General features: G+C 48.3%; 1 protein-coding gene across 3 annotated transcripts in view; it reads right to left on the bottom strand.

Annotated features, from left to right (window-relative positions):
- Positions 1-23,202, bottom strand: part of LOC144153048 (solute carrier family 41 member 3-like) — a 280,541-nt gene that overhangs the window by 31,748 nt on the left and 225,591 nt on the right. The window lies entirely within an intron of this gene.

The raw sequence follows: 23,202 nt of genomic DNA, 5'->3' as shown, positions 1-23,202 counted from the left end.
TCTCTCACACACACACGAACATGCACGCGCACAAACACGTAGGTGTGTTCATGTATGTGTGTGTATATGTGTGTGTCCGCGTCTGTGTATGTCTGTGCGTGTGCGTGTTGCACTGTGTCTGTGTCTGTGTGTCTGTGTGTCTGTGTCTGTGTGTCTGTGTGTGTGTCTGTGTGTGTCTGTGTGTGTGTGTGTGTCTGTGTGTGTGTGTGTGTGTGTGCGTGTGTGCGTGCGTGCGTGCGTGCGGGTGCGTGTTTCTCTTCCCTGATAAAATCTCGTACGCAGGTCGCCGTATAAATAAACAAATAATTAAATTTAGTGGCGTCTGTAAGCACATGATGTAAAAACCACGCTAACCTTCTTTTCAGACATCGTCCCGCATTTCCGCGAGCCCGACATTTCGCAAAGTTGTTCATTAACGGGCCAGTCAGGAGGAAATTAATTTAAGGACAAACGCACGACGACGCATTTTTATTGCTGAACAAATTCCTAGCTGCGGGTTCAACAGGCGACTATTGAAAAGTCATGTTGCAGTGGCACTGACCGAACGCAAGCGTGAACACGTCAGGGAATTCGTTAAGGTGCTTCCAAAGCGCTTTACGAACGGCCATATGTGGAACGGACGCTCTTGCGCGCTGCTGATACGCGATCAAACGTTTGCATTGTAAGACGCTGTCAAAACATGGCGCACGAAGAGGCGGATTCTCGGTGCTATAAATTGTTTTCGTGGTGTGTAGGCAGCGCATCGGTCCAAAATGAGTCGGCAGGAAGACTATGGCCTTGCAGCAAACAGCAGCCCACGGATGTCAGGATTTTCCGGTGTCGTAGTGACAGCTCCTGCGTTTCAGCTTCTGGAGCCTGATCAGCCCCTCCGAAAAACTGTAGCTTCAAAAAAACATGAAAAAAAATTAGCCGAAAATTAGGATAAGCACTGATGCGAAATTTGAGCGCTGCGTGAACTGCAGTCTTCTCGGTGACATCACATACCTGCTGCGTCTCAGGAACTGATCACCTCATCAGAGAACACATGACGGCGTACACTATATACTCCATTGTTATCTCGTAGTGCGTTTCCGCCGGGGAGGACGTCTCGCGCCGCATCGGCATATCATGCTCCCTCTCGCACTTTCGTCATGCTTTCATCCTCAGCTTTCCTGCTCACACTATCTTCTGTGGCATCTTTTAGTTTTCTCGGTTATCTCATAGCACGTCACCGCCGCCGAGCCTACCTGCCACGGCCTCGACATACCGGCCTCCCCCCTCACACTTTTGCCATCCTTTCCTCCTCCGCTTTCCTTCTTGCTCTATCTCGTTTACCTTCGGTTTCCTCTTTGTTTCCTCTTTGTTCGCCGACGGCGACGCGAAACCACAGGGGCGGGCGCTTAAGACCTTTGCTCTAAAAGATGGCCCCCAAGCCAAGATATACCTGAAGCAACGCAGGGCACCGCCAGCTGTTGGGCATCGTTAAGAGGAGGTAGTGCTCTTACAATACTGTGACGTCATCGGCGTAAAAACAAATATGCAATTAGAAGTCTCGCCTCAATATAACCAACGTATGATGTACCCCAGCAATGGCAGAGTGAAACAAGCTCACGGCTGATTCCTCAATTTCCACTGAGCTTTGATTTCAACATCATCATCATCCCATACCATTCGTGTCAATTGCAGGATAATACGGCCTCAGTGATTTCCACTCGTTCCTGACACGAGATTTCCGACTCCGTTCTATGCCCCTAAGTTCTTCCTTTTAGTCCCTCGGCCGGGTCTTCTCTCTCCAGATTCGTTTGCCGTGTCTTGGTATCCACTCCGATTACAGAAGGTGCACTGGTTGTCCGTAATTTGCGTCACATAACAGTCCCAACGCCAGTGACAATGTCCCTTGTGGAAACAATCCCCTACAATTTTCACAACGCACTGTCTCGAGTGCCGTCCGACGGCGCTGTAGCTCAGCTCTGCAGGGACGTCCGACGACATTAGAATATTTAGCACTACGCTAACACCGCTACAACCATCTGTCGTTGCGGCGTAGGAGTTCCGTCATAGCTTCTTAATGCAAAGGACGGTGGTTCGAGACCAGCTTATGTCTAGGTTATATATTTTTACTTTTAAATTGATTTATAATTTTCCCGGCTGATGTAAGTTTTTTGTGTTTTAAATAATTGCTCTGCGTTTATTAGGTTACATAGGTTAGGTTAGGTATAGGTATGGTGGACGTCGATATATAGTGGGGTGGACGCGGGTGGACGTCGGTATACTGGGGTGCTTATAAAACCGTCGGACGGCACTCTAGACACAGCCCTCTCACAAACGCCATCGGTGGATTGGCGAGTAAAGATGCTCCCTTCAGTGAGGCACTGACGGCTGTTTCAGCAATGTTCAATATCATAGCATTTTTGCTGCAATTCAAAGAACGTAAGAACACTTAATAGAGCATTGACACCAAGTTTTATGTTCCCGTTCCATTTCTCTTATCGATTGCTAATGGCATTGCAATTCCGAAACAGCACTCCAAATACTTGAGCGCGCGAAAAAAAAAAAAATCCTAGACGTCTGCAGTCGTCTAGGATAGCATCGAGCCGAACGAATGCATTTTCCCAGTCGTTTATTCCCCGGACATCATTAGAATGGAATCGCCTTCCCTCACCAATAGCAACCATTGTTAACCATACGCTTTTCAAAAATGCCATAGTCAACATTGTATGAACCATTTATTGTTGTGTGCATTTATGTTTGCTTGCTGCGTTTTTTTTTTTTTTTGCTTCTGCCTAATTTTGTGTAAAGATGTATTTTTATTGTATTACCTTTGCTGCTTTTTGTTGTTCTACTCATGATTGTAACCACTCCCCTCTATAATGCCATTGGCCTTGAGGGTATTGCTAATAAATAAATAAATAAATAAGTTGTTTATTGCTGCGGTTCGCGGCCACTGGCAACGTCTGCTGCTCGTTTAGCGCCGGCAGCTCGCTTCTAGCAGACGACGCGCTGGCGCCCGGTGACGCGATGCGCGCGATGAGCTCTGTACCCTCCGGACCCTCACAACACGCATGTGTGCTGTTTCTGCGCGGCGCCGTTAGGAAGCTCTAGTAGTAGCTCGGGCCACGCGCTCCCGTGTTCCCACTAAGTTTGACCGCGATAGTACACGAAGCTTCCCGTACCTCACAGTAAGCACAGATTTCCTGTTACGGCTGCACTGTTGACCATTTGCGTTACTTTTAAAATACAGCAGGTGCCTAGAACAGCGAGATGCGTATGCATTCTTGCGTAATTTCTTGTTACGAAACAGCGCAATGGGTTCACGGTAACGGCGTTGTGTTGTAAACTGAACCTCGCTTTTGCCTTGGAATTTATTTCTTGAGGATTGGTTAAAAAAGGCACGAATAAAAGTATTTTGTGCTTTTCGTTTTTTTTTTTTTTTATGGGGGGTGTGGGGTGGGGCAGGGGTTGTGCCAACATTATAAACGCGGCGAAGAGAGAAACCAAGTAACGGGAAAAACCAAATATCGGCGATCAGCATTACTTGCAATTGTTAGTACGCTATGCATCGTGTTCCATAGCGGTGAAAAAGCAGTACTTCAACAAGTAAACGTCAGTATTTTGAAAACTGAAAACCCCACAGTTATCTTCGTGATGTTCTTTTCCCCGGGGCTTCTCCTCCAAGCCGCAGTAGCGCTGAGGATCTCACCCCGGGTATCTTCAACCGACAAACTCAGCCTCCGATACAAAACTGCACATTTATTTACAGCCCGGCGGGCGATTAAAAAACAGTACTCGCGCGGAGCCCGAAGACAACGGACCGAGCTCTCCTGCGCCCGGGCCGCGTCTCCCGATGTCGTCTCCTTGTCTTCATCTTCCCTCCACCCTGATGCTGGGGGCTAGGGAAGAGGGAAAAGCGAGTCCTTCGTGGGGGTCCAACCCCATGTGGTGGCCATTAGCGCATCCGGTGCGAGCAGGCGCGTACTTCCTCGGAATGCGCGACGTTCGAAAGCGCCGCGCAACACGTGCTTCCCATTTCCGCGCTGCTCGCCCCAAGGCCCGCGCCAGTTCGTGCGCCGAAGCGCCCGACACCCACCTTTTAGCCCGAGGTTGTCAAAGAGTTGTGGCGCCCTTTTCAAAATGATATTTAAAGCGAGCATCGTGGGGGAAAAAAATCCAGCGAGTCGTGGCACCCACCCTCCACACATGTGGGCAACAACGTGCATTATATTACGCGATTTTTTCTTCTTTAAACTTAGGTCCACATTAATGGGTTAATACTTTACCATAATAGGCACTTCGTTATGCTGAATGGAGCACATTTTTGGACAGGGTGATTCATGTTGTGATTTGAAAAATGGATATTTAAAAATGACACGAAATGCTACAGGACAGACACAAATTCATAACTGCTTAATTGTACCAAGAAATCCCCTGAAATACTCTTGCGCATCCACAGAAACGTATTTTAAATAATACATAAAATTACCAACACATAAGCAACGACTGCCAAAAAATTGTATTTTTTTAAAAAAAGGTACAGGAAGAATTCGACCACGCAGGCGCTTGCATGTGTAAAATGCGTCCCCGGTAATGTATGGGCGATATAGCGCACGGGTCGTGTGCAGTGTAATTGTTTGTTTTTGTTCTTTTCAAAAGGACACAGCGCCATTATATAAGGGTGTTGAAAATGTACGGGTATGCACGGGGCTTTTCGCTTCTTATCCGTTTCATGTAGCAAACTTTTATCCTTTAAATAACCACCACGTCACGTTCCAAAATCACCCTTTGACGCTCCCTAATCGGCAAACGACTGCACTCACCGATAAGAAAAGTGCAATGTGTCGAAACAATGTTTACAACACGTTTCACGCTCAAGCGGTGACAGCGGCGACGATGTTTCGTGGAGCTAGACTAGCGCGTTATTCCCCCGCGGATGCTGATTGTTGCGTTTCTAGACAAAACCCGCAAGCAGAGGTAACTATTCCCCTGCTTAGTGACAAACAAGTGCGCATATTCATCGTGTGCAGCACGCGTCTTGCACCGCGCGCAACGTGAACGAGCAGACGACGCGAGAGCGCCATCCACGGTTCGTCCCACCGCCGCCAGGGGCCGACTCTGTTCGATCTCGGGGCGAATACGCACACACACTTGCAGGCGTCGCACTGCTGAGCCATAGCCTCCTGTACAACTGACTGTGCCTATTCTATCACCCCGAGACCCACTGCAGCAGCCCGTTCACCGTGGGGGCGCCAAGTTCCCAGGTTTTTCGATGACCATGCCGATGCGAACTGCTTTTTCAAGCGGAGCTGAACTGAAACACACCTCGGCTTCGTCTGCTACGTGCAGGTGTCTTCTAGTTACAAAAGCCCGCAAAACGGCGAGCTTGAACTTCATGAACCAATATTAAAGACCAATGCTTCATGCGTGGCGTCGCAGAACTACTAAACAACGTTCAGTGTACTGCTCCCGCCGGCACGCTCGCCCTTTTGGGTTCGCTACGGGAGTTTCACAACAAAATGTATACATGCCCTCAAGGTTGTCACTGCGATAAGAGCCAGTGAATTTTTCTCTCGCTCTATACAAGTTGATAAGTGACAAATAATGATGCTTGATTCGGTGTTTAGTAACAAGTCATACGAATTAAATTTTGTTTAAAGAAGTCCAAACCGTTGAGCTCCCATTTTTTACTTACACGAGTCCTTTCAGTCTCGTTCCGCCGCTAATATTTTTTTTTTACGGTCAGCGAAAGGGTACGCGCCCACACTCCTCACCCACTTATTTCTCCGTCGCAGCTGCTCCACGAAATGGCGCCATCGCGCATGTAGTAGACATATTGACGACGCGGTAATCGGCAATGTCGGGCTGCTGCGCAAAGAATGACGACTTCAAGCTTTAGCTCAAGGTGATACTCAGTACTTTGAGGGGCCCTGTATAAGCTTAGGATAAACATTCAGCATGCACTTAGCACGTTTCTCTCGCTACTTCTATCCCGCTACACTCATTCTTCTCCCAGCAATCACATACCGAATAAGCGATCGATTCCCAGTGGGTCACAAGCCCACTAGCGAACTGACCCTTAACATTTATGGCTGAATCGAGTGAAGCGCGGAAAAAAACTTTTGCGTTAAATTATTTACGAACGAAAAAGGTAGCCCAAGAAAGACCATCTCTTTTGTAATCACCGCGGTCAAGTTTCATTTGTCTGCTTCGTGAAAGGCCTCATGAATTTTTATACCTTTTTTGTTCAATAACGAGTTGCACGCCAGTGCTAAAGCCAGAATCTCCTTAATACAACACAAATTTTTGTTTGCAAAGGGCCTTGACAACTTTTCTAAAACCACCCATTGTTGCCAGATGTGAAGACAAATGTTGACCATGCCATCCCCAACGCAGGAGAACATGAGATTAGGGCACCACCAGAGAGAACGGCGGAATTTCTGGCACTGAGCAGGCACAAGGCGTTATACAGGAGGCTATGGCGGAGCACAAGGACGCGGGTTCGGTTCCGGCCACGGTGGCTGCTTTTTAAATGGAGCCGAAAAGCGAAAACGCTAGTTTGCCGAAATTCAGGCGCAACTTGAAGATCCCGGCGCCGTAAAAGATTAATCCAGAGCTCTCCACTACGACGCGCCTCAGAGATCAGGCGTATACGTTCGGTGGGTTAAGCTCCGCAAACAATCAATCACTTCAGGACCAGAATTGTTCGGGCCGAGCCTCCGACGGCATCAATTAATCGATTATACGATCGATTAGTCAATCGATTGACGGATCGATGGATCGATTGATGGATGGATGGATGGATGGATGGATGGATGGATGGATGGATGGATGGATGGATGGATGGATGGATGGATGGATGGATGGATGGATGGATGGATGGATGGATGGATGGATGGATGGATGGATGGATGGATGGATGGATGCATGCCAGAATAGATGGATAGATGGATATATTGATTGAATTCTTTGCTTGGTGCAAGCCCAAGGGTGCGCCATTCCCGTTTCCAGATAGGTACAAGCCCGACACTTGCTGTGGGCACCCGTGCTCGACCTAGTTCGCTTCGAGGTTGGAGCACTTCTACTGGAGAACTGCTAAACGAGCGCCGCTCTCAGGCCTTAGTAGCCAAGAAGTACAGCCTTGATGCGAACGTCCTGGATTCGAGCCCCAGCCGTGCGCGATTTTTTTTAACAGCCGCGATTTTGCAACCTTTTGCATCGCACCGGTATACCTATCCAGAAACCGGATATCCCACTCCAGTGTGTGCCAAGCTTAAGGAAGCGTTTGCCAATACCCAGTTGCGTGTAGGTGCTACTGTGCGGGTAGGCAGTCACTTTGATATTGCACCATAAACGGGTATGTGCCGCCTTAGGCCTAACCTTTTGTTTTAAGGTCTGACGACTCCAAGGAGATGCGCGTGCAAGGGCTACCTTTTTATAATTGGTACGCGTTGACGACATGCAACCTTAAACTTGTCCTTACGCCTAACGTCATATAAGTGTGCTCAAGGTGAAGTAACCTTCCTGTTGACCCGTAGAACGTGCCAGGCAACATCATGCTCATTGTAAGTAAGTCGACCCGCGATCGGGGGTTCACGACGTTAAAAGCATGCTAAAGCTAAGGGCCGTACGCTCCCCCTCTCCTCCTTTCTCTTGATGACCCTCAACCTTTGCTCAAGCGAGTGTGAAACTGTAACGCAGGGCAGGCTTCAGGCACCGAGGCTTCAGAAAACAGGCTTTACAAGATTCCTGCCTCACGCTAGGCCGAATGTCGGGCCGTTACATGCCCTGACCGCCCCTGGACACTGCTCCAAATCAAGATTTGCGTAAACGGATTTCAAGGCGAAGGATACAGGAGGCTGCACGAGTGTACAGTGCATCCAGCAGGGCGGGCCATAGCGCTCTGTCACTAATATATGCCATGAAATAAAGTTTGTGCGCGCTGTAACCAATTGTCTATTGCATTGGATCTCTTGGGATATATCATATATACAATTGTTGGCAGGTAGGAGATGCGGTCAAGGTTAAGACCTAGCTTTGCAGCAGTTTGAGCCACAGAAAAGCATGATGTTCAAAACGAGACGAGCATGGCGGCGATATGTGAAGAATTCGTTCCAGGTATGCTTTTATTGGCCTTACGCTAACATGGCAGAATACGGTCCTGCAATAAATCAGTCGTTGCAACGCTAATCGAATTGTAAAAATGTTCCAGTGATATAAATCTCTCTCCTGAAGTGTTGCTGGGAGTCATATCCGGGCATGGCGTTGCATAGTTGTCCATGTCAATGTCATATAGAACAGCGCAATAGTTCCCATTCGTGGCGCTCCCGATGACAGATCCAGGGGAAAATATGCGGAGCAGCGTTTCTTTGGCGTGGAATAAGTACGAAACTGGCGCGAACATGGTGTTATCACGGACGTAGATCACGTTGCAGTCCGTCTGAGCCGCGTCAAGACACGGACCGTCACCTTGGCAAAACTCAAACACGGCTGTCGTGCCGGGTAGCGCCGTGTAGTTTGAGGCGTCATCGGCAAGCACGAGGGTAGAAGGTACCGGCATTGGCGATGAGCGTAACGCCCAGGGCGCCAGGCTCAATCCCGCGCACGTCTTGTTCTCCCGCCCAGAGATGAACGGCACACTTGCGAAGAACTGCACAACCGAAGAGGCAACGTGCCCGCACAGTTGGTAGTCGACCACGGGCGGCGGCGTTATGAGATGCGTTTCGAACAAGTAGTAATCGAGTTTATCCGCCAGCACGCTGACAAAACTATTCGCGAGCTGAGTGTCGGCGGGTATAATTGCGGTGACCAGTTCACGGTTGAAGCCGTTTAACTCGTAAGATTCGCGTAGTCGATCTACCAAGGCTGACATCTTGTGAGGATCATCCGGCTGCTGGCAGGTGGAGTCGGGAAATACCCAGTGGATGGTAACGCCTTCCAGCCGATACAGAGCGATTGTTTGCAAAACGCTGCTCACAAACCTAGCCATTGCAGTGTTATTACCACCGAGTTGGCGAAAATTATGGCCGTCCTCAGGGTAACCACCCAGTGCCACAAGGACACCAACTTGCTGCGTTAGGTTGTTGGTCAGCAGGGTGTCCCGCAGCTTTTCGAGCCCGTAGTGCTTGTCGAAATCGGTGGCCCTGCTGGCTAGGATCCCGTTTGAGGTTCCGAAAGACCAGTACACGACGTATCTGCAGTAGTGCAGCGGTAGGTTTTCCGGCACGAAGTCGTATAGTCCATCTCTTCGGAAACGAGAGTTATTGTACAGGCAGAACACGGTGTGATTGATTTGATAGCTGGGTGTGACGCCGAAGTTGAAGGTTCGGTAGCCACTGACGTTCAATCCGAAAATATTAGTGTTGATCACACCCTTAGCCAAGCAAGCGGGAGGTACCGTAGTACCCAAGGTGGTGGTGCTCGTTAGTTGTGAGGTCGGCGTTGCAGAGGTAGTCATTGTCGATGTGCGCGTTGGAGAGTGCGTAGTCGTAGCCGTTGGAGTTGTGTATGTGGCTGCCGTGGTGGTGCTTGGGATTGTGAACGTCGGCACTTCGGTTACCCTTGGCGTGATGTAATAGGACAACAGGAACAGCGCGATCGGCACGAGGACTATTGCCAGCAGGATGATACACAGGGTCCCGTACCGGAAAGCACACCTCTTTCGTCTCTGGGGCCCGCGTGGCCTTTCTGAGCTGTCTTCAAGGTCGCTCGAGAAAATGATGTTCGTTGAATACGAGAGCGGCCGTGCTTCTGCGTCACTGCGAGCAGGCGGGGTTCTGGGAGCAGAAACCGGAATTGGCACAGCCTCACCGTTCCCCAACGGGGTCGTGCCTCCATAGGCTCCCGCTGGAGATTCGGGGGGAGCCAGGAAGGCCCATGGCTGGCTGCCGAAGAAGCCGCCCGCCTTCGCCTGCTGAGAGGCGGCCACGCCGGTGGCCAAGCCGGTCGAGGGAGCGGTTGCGCCTGGGACCTGAGTGGAAAGGCCAGCGCGTTGGGCGCGCCACATGGCTCCACTAGGTAGGCTTGCGTTCCGCCGATGATCCGGGGCTGATGATGGACCGGGCATTTTGACGACTTCGAAGGAGGGGGGAGGAGCACGCATGGCGCGGGGGCTAGCGACGAAACAGTCAAAGCGCTTGGCTTCCTGCTCCCGTTTCTTAGCATCCATCCAGCCCAGTAGTTCTTCGTCGACACGGGATTGGACAGCCCGATGCGGGGCTCCTGGTGTGGTGACGCGTCCCATGGGTGAGGCGGTCGGTAAGGTAGGGAACACATTGCGCTTCCAAGAGGTGGGGCGCTGGTGGGCTCCCTTACGTTCCTCACCCGGCATTTTGTACGTTTGGTAATGCGGACTTAAGACGCGACGATTGGATAGCTGCTGTCCAGGAAACGCGGAACAGTTCGTTTAGCTGCGAGGATGCTGCAAGCTTTTCTTCGCTTCCTCGTCTTCTGGTCGCTGCATCACGAGTTTTCTTCAGCGAATTTCTTCTTCTCCCATCTTCCGGAACTCATTAGACATTCTGCGCTCTTACGAAAGAATTGTGCTTAAGAGGCAATAATAGCGCGAGCTAAAACAGAATGCCACTTTTCTAACCTTCATGAGTAACTTTTACCTATTCTACTTCCGTTTGGAAGGCCAGCTTCACTGCAAGCTGCCGTATTCCGATTCGAGATAAATACAAGCCAGACACTTCCGATGGGATGCAGGAAACAATTAGACGTGTTGATATACCGTCCCGTTTTTAAACCACTCTAATAGCACCAAACCACCCTTATGTACGAAAATAATGCGTAGAACTAAGTTAACAGAGCATTTATACAGTACAGAAATCACCCAAAACGTTAGCGCACGCCTGAGGCTCAAATCCAGGAAGTTCGTGCCAAACCCCGCGATTCCATCCCTGCGCTACTGATGCCGAACAGCGGGGCCTCTGTTAGCAGTTGCTCAAACCAATAGATGGAGTTTTCGAAGAAAGCCAGTAGAAGGCGCTGGATGCGTACAAGAAGTGGCCGGCTTGTACCCACGAGGGAACGGAATATCGCGCCCGAAAACCGGCTGCCTTACCGCTTCATGCGCACTGGGGAGCAGGGTTCATTTTGCGAGCAGCAGATGCCGTGTGTGAACGCTATCGAATACACTCCTCATCAATGTTTACGGTTTGGTTTTAGTGGTTTTATGTATACAGCGAAAGCTCATTAACACGTTCACTGCGGCGTGATTTTTTTTTTTTTTTGGTCTGGTTTTAGCGCGGAGTGGCCCACCAGTGGGCTATTGGGTTATCCCCCAGATGCATCGTGACCCACCGGTGGGACACGTGACGTGGGCTATGCCTCTCTTTTTTTTGCTCCAAAGGGATGGCGCTTCCACCGCTCGGTGCTGCGCTTTCTTTTGCGCCCGTAAAAGTCACGAGGCTCCATTAAGCACGCTGAAAAGTTTTGGATCAGCAGGGAAAACTCATACGCTTAGTCCAACGGCACCTATTTCACAAACTGCGGGAAAAGTTTGCAAGTAACTCAATGGAGGAACGTGCCGCCACTCGGCTCCTCAGAAACAACGGCGCCGCCTCACGTCCGATGCATTAGACAATATATATTAGTTGCAATTTCGAACGTCAGACAGCAGCGCAAGATGGAGAGCTCTCGCACGTGGGTCACTGGTGGGTCACGCGCACACCGCTCAAAAACATTTTTATTTAGAAACAATTGCGCCACCTCACGTCCAATGCAATAGACAATGTATACATTGGTTGCAATCTTGAACAACTGACAGCAACACAAAATGGAGAGCTCTCGAGCGGGGGTCACTGGTGGGTCACGCCGCGCGCAGCACAAAAACATTTTCATTAAGTGCGTCGTGGGTCACCGTTGGGTCATAGCCTTATCATACAAGTATTCTTCTGGGCGTGTGAATCCTCATGTAACAAAAATCATACCTCTGCGTTGAAGTGACAAAGTTATCGCAGCCGCAAGCCGATAAATGCACGCAACTTCGCAGCCGCATAGGTGGAACACAGGCCGTGACCAACCGGTGACCCACGGCGCAGTGAACTTAATTCGAATCGAACTTCAATAATACGGATTCATGGATAATTAGAACTGTACGACTTGGAGCGCCTAAATTCACTATAGAAGCCCGTGTACTGAAAAGCCCGTTAAATAGAACGCGAGGGGACTCCGCTACGGATAATTCAAACTACGCGCCACCACGCCCGCAGCTTGGGCCTGACGCACGGCCCGAGAAACGACCCCGGACAACGCTGCTTCGCCTCAGGAGAGGAGGGAAAAACAGAGAGAGAGAGGTTAAATCGAGTAACACTTGAAACCCCCTTAGCAGACGTTTTGGAATGAGTTTCTTTTGTGCACTACGTCAATGTGAGCACGAGTTTAGAAGGTCGGGCGTACGGACAGATGGCAGCAGTTCTGCGGTCATAAGCGTAGAACCTGTCGATGCCAGTGACCACGTCGAGTTGGCGGAAGAAGCAGCAGTGATGCCATCGCTCGGAAGTAATGACCGGATGGAATGCTACCCGTCTCCTCTTTGGTTTCGGAGTACGCGAATAGGAGGCCTTCCGCAGCATTCGCTCGTTGGAGAAATAGAAGCACTGGCCTTCGACTCCAAGCATAAAAGCCAGGCTCCAATCGGCGCGTTTTTCAAGCATTCAATTGCTGACACCCTCTATCGCCCCACAATCGCATTGTACGGATTCTGTGCTTCAGTTTCGTTAGTTTGAACTTTCATTTATTCGAACTGAGGTGGCGCTTCCTTGGAGTTCAAATTAACTAGCTTTTACTGTTCCACTGTTGTCACCCTAACCCATGCAATTCATTGGGGCTGCTGTCAAAATTGCTAGGCCATGATACTTTTAAGCGCTTCCTCACGAGTGAAGAATAGCTTGTAAAGCAAAGCTTTACCACTTTCGCCCAGCGATTTCGTGGAGGATTCGCAAGGGCACCTCTTAACCGGAGACGCGCCCCCGGCGACACAACCCTCGAAGCGCATTGTGTGATTCGCCGGGCCCGCTGTTGGCGCCTGCGGGCGCTGACAGCGGTCGCCACTGCCGCTGCGGCCGAGGCAGTCAACCACCCCCGCAGCCTCCCATGCATGCGGCGCTGGGTCGTTTCGGGCAACGTGACTCGTCTCGCGCCCGGCGAAGAGGAACGGTGCGTTCGCCATAAATGAACGCCGCGTTCGCCCGGCCTCCTTCTGTGAGCGTCGCACGAAACCGAACGCCTTTGAGACGTGGTCGGCAATACAGCTAAATCATAGGCTAACCAAGTGAAAGCAAGAAAGCAAGATTCAACCAGACTAAGCAAAGCTTTTGCTTTGCATATCCAAGGTTAGCTGGGATAAGCCGTAGCCATTTTTTTTTGTTTTTTGCTGTCAGCGCTCTTGGGCCAGCGAGGGGAAGCCGAATTATTGCAGCCTCGAAGATGGTACGAGTGGACTTGCTGATAAGGAGCAAACCAGTATCAAGGAGGTCGCCAAGATGTCGAGGTACCTGTGAGCTAAGTATGAACTCTTTTAGGGCCGCGTTAAGAATTAAGTGTAAAAGGTGATAGCAACCCCAGCACCAATATTCGTACCGATCGAGCTTGGCGATATATTCGCGAATCCCTTGAATTCATAAATGTCACCTATAAGCAGTTTTAAGGATATGGTTTTTGCCAGAAGTAGCTTACTTAAAAGTCACGAATGAAGAGTTCCGCAAATAAATTGGAGTCACGCAGGGTGCTTGGTGTGGCTAGGAGAGAAATGATTGATTGTGAGGTTGAACGCGCCGACGCTAAACAGGGGATGAGGCGCGCTGTAGTGCAGGGCTCCGGATTAATTTTGACCACCTCGGGATCTTTATAGTTCACCGAAATCGCGAAGATACGGCCGTTTTCGCTTTTCGTCTCCATCAGAAAATCGGCCGCAGCGGCCGGGAATCGAACCCGCAACTGTGGGCTCACCAGCCCAACGTTTTGGCCTCTGAGTTCTTTTTTTTCCCTGCAAATGAACTCTGGACATTTCATTCCTAGCGAAAAATTGTTTAGATTCCCATGTTCGTACTCCGTCCATACTGTCAAAGTTAAACTAAGAAGAAAATGGTGGAACTTTGACAGTATAGACGGAGTGTGAACAGGAGAATCCAAGCGCTTTTTGCACACACAATTGAATATTTGAAGTTTGCTTGGAGGAAAAAAAAACGTTCCCCTGCGTTAGTTGTTTGATTCGTAAAACGTTTATTAAATAGAAAAAGGGGGTTGAGGGAACGGGAAGACACGAGGGACGTGTGGTCCTTTTCTGATGGAGGCGAAAAGCAAAAACGCCCGTGTGTACGAATTTCGGCGCACGTTAAAGATCCCCAGGTGGTCAAAATTAATCTGCAGCCCTCCACTATGGCGCGCCTCATCGCCTGCGTTGCGTCGGCGCGTTAAACCCCACAATCAATCAATCAATCAATCAATCAATTCCGGTAGGCAAAGGGCGGCCGGCGTGGCCTTGACCTCCGCTCCGCAGCGAACACTCCCATCTCGTAAAAAAAAGGGTGGGGGTTGGGAGTGTAGGGTGTTTGGACATAGCCATACGAGGTGGGTGGCAGTGTTGGGTGTGTCTCGGCGAGGTGGGGGGGGGGGGGGCTGAGCAGAGGTATGAATATGTTGTGTGAGGGCTGTTGTGAAGAGAAGTACCATTTCCCCTTCTAAAAAAGAAACCAAAACTGCCTCGAGTCACAGGCGCGTTATAGACGAATCGCGTGAACTTCGCGGGATTCGCCTAACGCGCCTGTGACCTGAACTTCGGAACTTTTACCTCTTCGAAACACAAGTTACTGGAGCTATCGGCGCAGATGTTTTTAGAGACTTTGTATTCATTTAAGTGACTTCACGTAATGATGTGTTTAGTTCACAGGGGACATTTTTTTTCCAGTAAATAATTAGAAACGCGATACATTTTCTTAAAATTGCCGAAATGTTGGGTCCTGTTTTAAACAAGGTAGAACGTTCAACTTCTTTAATGCTATTCATCAATTTTTCATCCTTCGCGCCAATTTTAGTTTATGAAGAAAAAAAGTTCAGCTTGAAAAATCAACTAAATGAAAAACCAAATAAAAAACGTAAAGTTTGGAATTTTTTGTCAAACTTGCCCGAATCGAGCAAAGTTTGTTTTTTACCATAAGCCTTAAAACATATTGCATAATTTGCTTAGTTCAGAAGCTACGAAGCTTGCAATATTACGTTGTTAATGACATTGTTAGCTATACGGCTGTGACGCACACTACAGATGTTTGTAGCAAACTTCTGACGTCAACGTTAGAGGAGAAATGTCCGGCAAGAACTTGCTCGCTCTACGCGTCCTTCAAAACTAGCGATTATATTAGGCAACATTTGTCTCGCTGCCTTCGCAGTATTGTTTTTGTAAAAGGGTGGTCTAAAGAAGGGAAGTTTAGAGAAATATCTACCTCTTTGTTTTGTACATCTTCGGTGGCTGAAGGCAGCGAAAGAGCAACACTTCATGTATAAACTTTGTGCGGAATAATTAAAACTACTCTTCGGGTAACACTTGACAAGTACTTGCATGTTCCAGATGTGGTATACCGTTTTAAGCAAATTTAAACTGCAGCGAAGAGTTAGATTTAGGGTGTGGGCCTTCGCCGTTGCGCAGTGCAGCAATCTTGCAGCCTGATGTATTTTGTAAAGTCGCAGCGAAAAAAAGGGCAAAGTCGTTGATTCATATGGCCTGCTGGATGCCAAGAGTGGCTTGCTCTGTCTTGCACTCTCTATGCGCGACCAACAGCAACATACACACTAGAACCCCGTTGATACGTTCTCAGTTCATACGATTTCCCGGTTAGTACGCTTTCAATTCGGAACACTCAGAATTCCCCGTAGTTCGTTTCTAACCAAATAGTACATCTTCCTGGACAGTACTTTTCTCCCTCGCGTTTTTTGTTAAATGTATCAACGAGGTTCTGCTGTATCATTGGTTGCGGACACCTTTCGCCATGTTGCGACCTCGTCTAGAGCGTTGATAGCGTTGGGATTGCTCTGAAGGGAAAACAGCATGAGTTGTTAAGGAGTTGGTCTCGCGTGAAATAAAAAAACAAGCCCCGAATAATTATCAACAAATGGTCGAATGGTTTCGCGTTACCCGATAACCATTATTCATTTTTTAAAGACGATAGTCGTTCTTGGGCTACTTGAACGGGAAAATTTTGGTCTGTCCGTCCGTCCGTCCGTCTGTCTGTCTGTCTGTCTGTCTGTCTGTATGCATGTATGTATGCATGTATGCATGCATGTATGCATGTATGCAGGTATGCATGTATGAATGTATGTATGTACGTCTTCAAGAAAATTTAATAGCGGATACAAAGCCCGGCTGTGCTAAATACTACACTGGTCACCTAAACCATACACACTGCATGCAGCTCTTCACTCACTACACCACTCACTACACACACAGTTCACTCCACAGTTCTCCATAGTTCACTAGTACACACACTACTAGAAGCACAATTACTCTCAAAGATCACTGTAGATCACATCCTCGACAGTTCACGACAACACGTCACGATCAATACAACTGTCAATAGGGTTGAATAGACACTTCTATTTGTTTGTTTACCACACGAATAAACCGAGTGGACCACCGCTAAAGGAACTGCTCTTCCCCCAGCGCGGCGAACTCAGCCTCCAGGTGATCGAATAGACGCGAGCGCATTTTTCGAAGCATTGGAAACATGCACTTTTGCGGCCGTGCTCTGAGAGCCGCAAAGCCGCGCCTTTTCCAGATGATCTGTGTCTGTCACTCGATTCAGCCAGCCGGCCAAAGTGAAATAGATGCTGCGCAATATTCTTATAAACCCACAGCCACGTCTAACCGTCTAAGTCCGGTGTTAATGTTCATACTTGTCAAGAACAGGAAACAGGACATTACGCAAATGTAAGGCAGAAAATCAATACACGAGTGACATTTGCAGTGTTGCTTTATTCAAATTTTACGGATGCTTGTTTTTTTGCCATAGCAAATAAAATACTAGATCAACTGCAGAAAACCGTCGCCCGCTCTTGCCCGCGCTACCTGGCGGAATTATAAAAACTCAAACGGCAACAGCAACGAAAGATTCCACTAGATAGGTTTCGCGTTCCGCTTGGACAGCTCGTGGAGTAGGGCAACGTGGTTCTATAAACGTTGTAGTAGGGCGCCTCGATTCACGCGTGTCTCCGCCGTACGGCAGCGCTGGCATCGAGGCACCCTACTTGGAGCAGTGGAACGCGGTACATTTAAATTGACTTGCACAAACCTCTAGCGTGATATCTTGTAGGGCACGAGACGGGAGAGGAACAGCATGAGAGGTGAGCGGGAAAGAGAAGGAATTTATTCACTTGCCAGGGGGCACCAGTCGACTATCGTCTTGCGTCGAAATTAGCAACAAAAGGAGCAGATACGCGGACAATTTTTTCGGTGCAGCCCCGGTTCGGGTTCAGCGGGATCAAAAACTAATGGTTCTGGTTCGGGTTCAGTTCCAGCAAAAACACTGGTTCGGTTCCTATTTTCGGTTCGGTTCGGTTCCGGTTCGAACCGCTAATTTGCTTCTACTAAACTCGAGTCCCTTTTGCTGCAGAAGTAAGAAGAGTTGTGTGTTCTTTTCCAATATCGCATACAATAACTGTGTAGTATTGTGTAACGAGATCCGGAGCCATCAGCTCCTATGGTTAAGAAGGTATGATCAAGCACGACGCCAGCGCATGGCGAAATCCTTATCGAGATAAAGATTATCTGAGATATTGGATGTCCCAACCGCAATTAGCCCAAGTACGAAGCTCTCGATAAATTGAAACATAGCGCAATTTTATATGTCTTGCTATTTTCCTTGGGTTGTCAGATCTGGGCTCCAGATTTTGGTTGTTTGCAATTAGTGCACTATGCGGTTTATCAGATTATTACCATGCATACCTGTCATATAACATTTTTAATTGTTTCACTATTAGAATAATCTCACCGAATGCAGTCCTCGTGCAAGGGAAAGCGAACGGCGATAAGAATACGCAAGCTTGGAAATCGTTCCTTGTGAAGCACTCATCAGGTCAAGGACGCTGCGTGCGCTGAAATGAAACAGAAACCGCAGTAGCTTCCTGCCGTCGTTACGTTCGCCGCACGAGCTCTGAAGATAACGCGATTACAATCAGATAGCGACGTTTGGTGAACAGCCATTACTTAATTAGCGATGCGGAAAAGAAACGTGATGGCGGCGAAAAAGATTACTCTGGTATTAGGTTTTACGAGTCCACCTGTACCGATTTCACCGATAGTCAATATTCGTGCGTGAGGGAAGCTCGTACCAACCGTGGTACCAACACCGCTGTTTTTCATGCTCACATGTGATGCTTAAAGGGACAGACAGCCGATTTCTGTCGGGTATATGTTCTCTATCCCAGATGAAAGGGCATCCCTTAAAGCACCTTAACGAGAAACGCTTTTGCTGATAACGCCCTAGAAATTTTAAATCGAAATATTTAGATTACGAGCCATATGTGTCCACCCAAAAATGCTGGCAACTATGACATACAGTAGCGCGGCAACATACTTGTGTCTGTATGCGAGACGAAAAGCGATATTTAAAAACTTGTCCCCAGCTAAAAAAAGTGCATCGCAGGCTTTCTTATTCCGTTGTGTTTTTTTGTTTTTGTTTTTTTTACTAGTCTATTTCGCACGAAGGCGCCATCTCTTGGAATGGACAATAGGCTTTCCACGCGTGTGTGCCAGCGCGCGCGTGCTCGGTGTGTACGGCCGTAGTGTATGTACTGTGTACCCTGACACTTGTGGTGCCTCCTCACGGTGCAAAAGAAAACTACTGTGCCAGAAGAAGCTCTGGTGGCGCTGGTGCAAATACTCGATCCCAAACACAACACCACGGGTGGCAACAATTTCTTGACAATTTCTCCGTATGTGCAAACATGTGTTCGAACTTCCTGTGGCGCTTGATGCGCCTGCCCTGTGTCAAAAGGGATCAGGGCCACGAACTTTCTTACAAGGTAGAATCTGGATTCACGTTGCGGAGGTCGGCAGTTTGATTCTCCCTAGACGCGCCCTGTTTTGTTTTTCTTTTCTTTGTTTTTTTTTTTTTTTCAAAAGCTGCCATGGGTATATTTGGAAACTGAAATCGAATATTTCGGCAGAAGAAACGCCCCTGACTCAGGCAGAATCGTCAGAGCTCCTTCACTGGGTCTGTTTACTGGCCGTTGATTCTGGGCATGAAGACTCAGTTAGGCACACTGAGAGCAACCCAGCGGCGGCGGGAGGCGTGTATTAGAAATTTTCAAAATAATGCTAAAAATACATCTACAATTGAAACTTATAAAAATAATTGTGTGCAAAGGTTTTCAATAAGGGAATGAACGTTTCAAACAGTTACAGTGGCTGATAGGTTTGCAGGTCACGTGACCGGACACATAGTAGTGTCAAGTTTCACTACGAACCACCACCCTTCCAATTTCAGACAGTTTGGTGCCAAATTAAAAATATTCCCGCCAATTTGTTTATAACTTGTTTGTGGTTACCGGGCTATATAAAACGCTGGCTTTCGTTCGGGATAGCGAACATATACTCGAAAAAAATAAGGTTGTCTGTCCCTTTAAAGGGACACTGAAGTGAATTTGTCAAGCTCCCGTTTTTGCTTGCACTGCGTAGACTGGCTCAAATTAGCACACTTTTCATCGTTTATCTGGTTGACAAATCGGTAATTATTTTACAAAGCGCGAAAGAAGAAAAACTACCATGCGCGGTTTGCGGCGGCCGCACCAACTAAGGCTGTGACGTTGAGAGGAGGGGGTGCCGTGATTGGACGATGCCCAAGGTTAGCAATCACACAAGTTTCGGTTTCGGTTTCGGTTCTGTAAAACATAACCAATGGCTTTGTTGGATGGGCATTCTCAATATCTCAGTAATCATCGTACCGCGCTTCTGCCATGTTGTCGGCTGTAAAATGCACAAGATAGGCCTCCCAGGACGGCTTGTAGTCGTAGCATTCACTAGCCGAGACCTACGCAGTGCATGAACGCCCTCCGCGTACCCGCAGACGCCCAAATGTCATGCGCTTTTCCCCCATATTTGGAGCTTGCCTCCCTCATGCCTGTATCGTAAAAAGCGTGTTCGCACCAGGCCAAGGGTCTGTTCATTCTGGCCTGTGCCCACTGCCTGCAAGCAGTCGGTGCTTATGGCAACAGCACGCCAACGCGAACTCGCTAGCGCGTCAGTGCCAGCCTGCGCGCGTTTTGTGAACTAGTTCGTGTAGCCATGAACGTTGCGGCCCCAAAAAAGGTGAACTCAATATAGAAAACATCGGCGGAAAACAGAAAAGTTAACTTACAGAAAAAAAAAGCACGTACCCGCGGGGATTCGAACTCGTTACTCGCAAAACATTTGCGGCGAATTCCTAGCGCCCCAGACTGCTAGGCCACGGAGCGGAACGCGAATGCCGTGCTAATATAGGGTATATATTATACAACCGGTTTACACTTTTATTTGGTTTTGGCATTTCAAGCCGCTTAGGTGACTATTTGTTGTACTGCGATCGTGCAGTAAGCGTCGCCCGAGTTTCCACAGTAGCTCACGTCTAGCAATTGCATTTCGTAGACGGAAAAGCGTTCGCAGATGCGTAGTCGTGCTGCTGACCGCTGTGCTTGTTCGCCCAGCGCAAAAAAGTGCTTCCCGCGCCCTAGTTTTACGCTGTACGGTAACAATATCAGTTGATTTTATTTGCTTAGTACCTATATTGACTTCGCTGACTCTTCTCCCGCCTTCAAGAGGCCTTATATTTTCCTACTGGCGTACCAGTCAGCGAAGCGTCGCATGTGCAGCGCTTGTGTGAAGCGACCTTGACTTGGAGCTAGATACAGTGTACAAACAAACCAAGTAAAGAAAGGCACATTCTTCCATTCACAAACGTGTCCTGGCTTCGTTTCAACTAAGCGAACGAATTGCGACCAAGCAATTTTTTTTTTTAACCTCCTTGATTGCGACGACCCGCCGGAGGCCGGCGGACGAAACGCTGGGCCGACTGACTCTGTCGGCCGGGGAGCCGTGCAGTAGCGCAGCCGTGGCGCAGCCAATTGCCAGCTCATCCCCTCCTGACGTCACACGAAAACGCCACAGAAAATGGGCGAGCGTAAAGAGAGGAGGACAGCGTTTTCGAATTAGTTTTTCTACTAAATAAAATCGCGTAAACGCGCCTAGAGTGGTCGAAACATGGCCTGGGGACTCCGGACTACAATTTGCGCTAGTAATCCCGCAATGTTTACATATCACTTCAGTGTCCCTTTAAGCTTATGCTGGTCGTCCCTTGGTCTTTGGTCTGGTTCAGCAATTGGCTAAACCAATAGGTGCTGCTTAAATACACAGAGAAGTTACGTTAATTACAGTCTTTTATGAGACAAGCTTGTCTAATGCCTGATGGTGAGGGAAAAACACCATCGGATCCCGAGCATTATACCGAAAGGATAGGGTGTATGCGTGCCGTTTTTCTGGCAAATACCTACGAAGCGCACCGAAAGACCCACGAGAACTTAACTCCAACAGCGTTAATCGATGTGATCACGATATCCGACTCAAAATTTGGCAGTTACAGCGGTAATTGCACTTTGTGGTTCGGCGCTTTTGAAGCATAAGAATGCGAGCAGGAACGTGAATAATAAAGCCAAACGATGAAATACACGCTTTACTGAACAGCCTTCCGGGAGTTTTCTGCAGGTTCTACCTTTTGAGGTTCCACCTTTTGAGGTGCAACCTTCTCTATTACGCAGAGCTCAAGATATCACCCTCGACTGGTTCAATCTACTTTTTCGAACAGCTTCCATACAGAGTTGGTATGTGCACATTGGAAGGAGTCAGGTCTAGGTATTTTACTGGTTCAAGATCTGGAACCAATCACCCGGATTTACTGTTATCATAATCTGAGTTGCTTCTGCCGGCAAAGAAGAGACTGACAGGCCTTATGATGTCGTGCGGAACGCCGTCTGGTGAACGCGAAGATACAGGCCAATACACAGTACACGCAACTTAAAGCTCGTTATCCAGAAGGGGGAGCAACGCGAAACGGCGCGTACCGCTGCTTAAAGGAGCCATGAAGAGAAAATACAACTTCGTTTAATTCGAAAAAACTAGGATTCAGTAGGTCACTCAGCTCCATCACAGCCACAAAAGACGTTTTTTTAACGAAAAAGAGCAAGAAGTATTTAAAAACTTTCAAATTTTGCGCCACAGGGACGTGTTATGAGCAAGAATGACGTCATACGGGGCAACAATAAAACATAATTTTCAGTGCGTTAACTGCACGTTAGCATTCAAGTGATGCGGTCAAATGGAACCAGAGGCCCCATTACAGACGTCCACTCATGTGTCGCCGCGACAGGTCAGTTAGGCGGCCGCCAATCGCACAAACAAGGTTCCGTGACGTCATAGAAAAGTTGCGGGAAATTGGCTAGGGTGTCGCGACTGCTTCAAACGTTTTCTTTAATATCTCCGTTATTTGTTCGAAGATTGCGATGATATTGGTATGATTGTTATCGGGACTGAGCAGTCTTTCTAATAAACCCAACTTGTGTTTTGTCTTCATGGCTCCTTTAACAAGGAACGGTTAGCCGACTAGCAGTTCCCCAACGAAAAAAAATCACTGGGTCCCATGTTACAAACTGCGAGAAATGTAATATGAAGAGCCGATAATACACCCCCCCCCCCCCCGCCTCTCACACACTACGCAACTGCTGTGGTAAATCGTTATTGCAGCAAGCTCAAACTATTAACCAACAGAGAGCTAGTTAATTGTGAACGTCATAAAGAACATTTTATAGAACCCATTACAAGCAAATTTGCTCGTGCTTGCGACACCGTCGGGCCACCGGTGTTGCTCTCATTTTAGAGAACTTCTACGCATGCCAGGCTGTGAAGCCGTGTTTTGACACACAGACATTACCGTTGTTGTTCGAGCAGCTTAACGGGGTCATGAACACACAATGGAACTTTGTTCAATTGAAAGAACTAAATTCGGGTAACTCTCTCTCTGCTGCAATCCAGCCACTAAAGTCGGTTTTTAACAAAAAAAAACTGCAAGGAACATGAAAAATTTCGAATTTCGCTCTACGGTTACGTGTGTTAGTAGTCACATCAAATAGCGTTGTCCCAATACGCTGCCCTTTCGTCTGATTCCAATAAACAGGACTGTGGGTTATTACTGCTGCAGATCTTTTTAACAT

This window comes from Haemaphysalis longicornis, unplaced genomic scaffold, assembly GCF_048455015.1.
Source record: "Haemaphysalis longicornis isolate Haplotype H1 unplaced genomic scaffold, Haemaphysalis longicornis Haplotype H1 scaffold_9, whole genome shotgun sequence".
NCBI classification, from domain to species: Eukaryota; Metazoa; Arthropoda; class Arachnida; order Ixodida; family Ixodidae; genus Haemaphysalis; species Haemaphysalis longicornis.
This window is presented reverse-complemented; position numbering and strand designations above follow the sequence as displayed.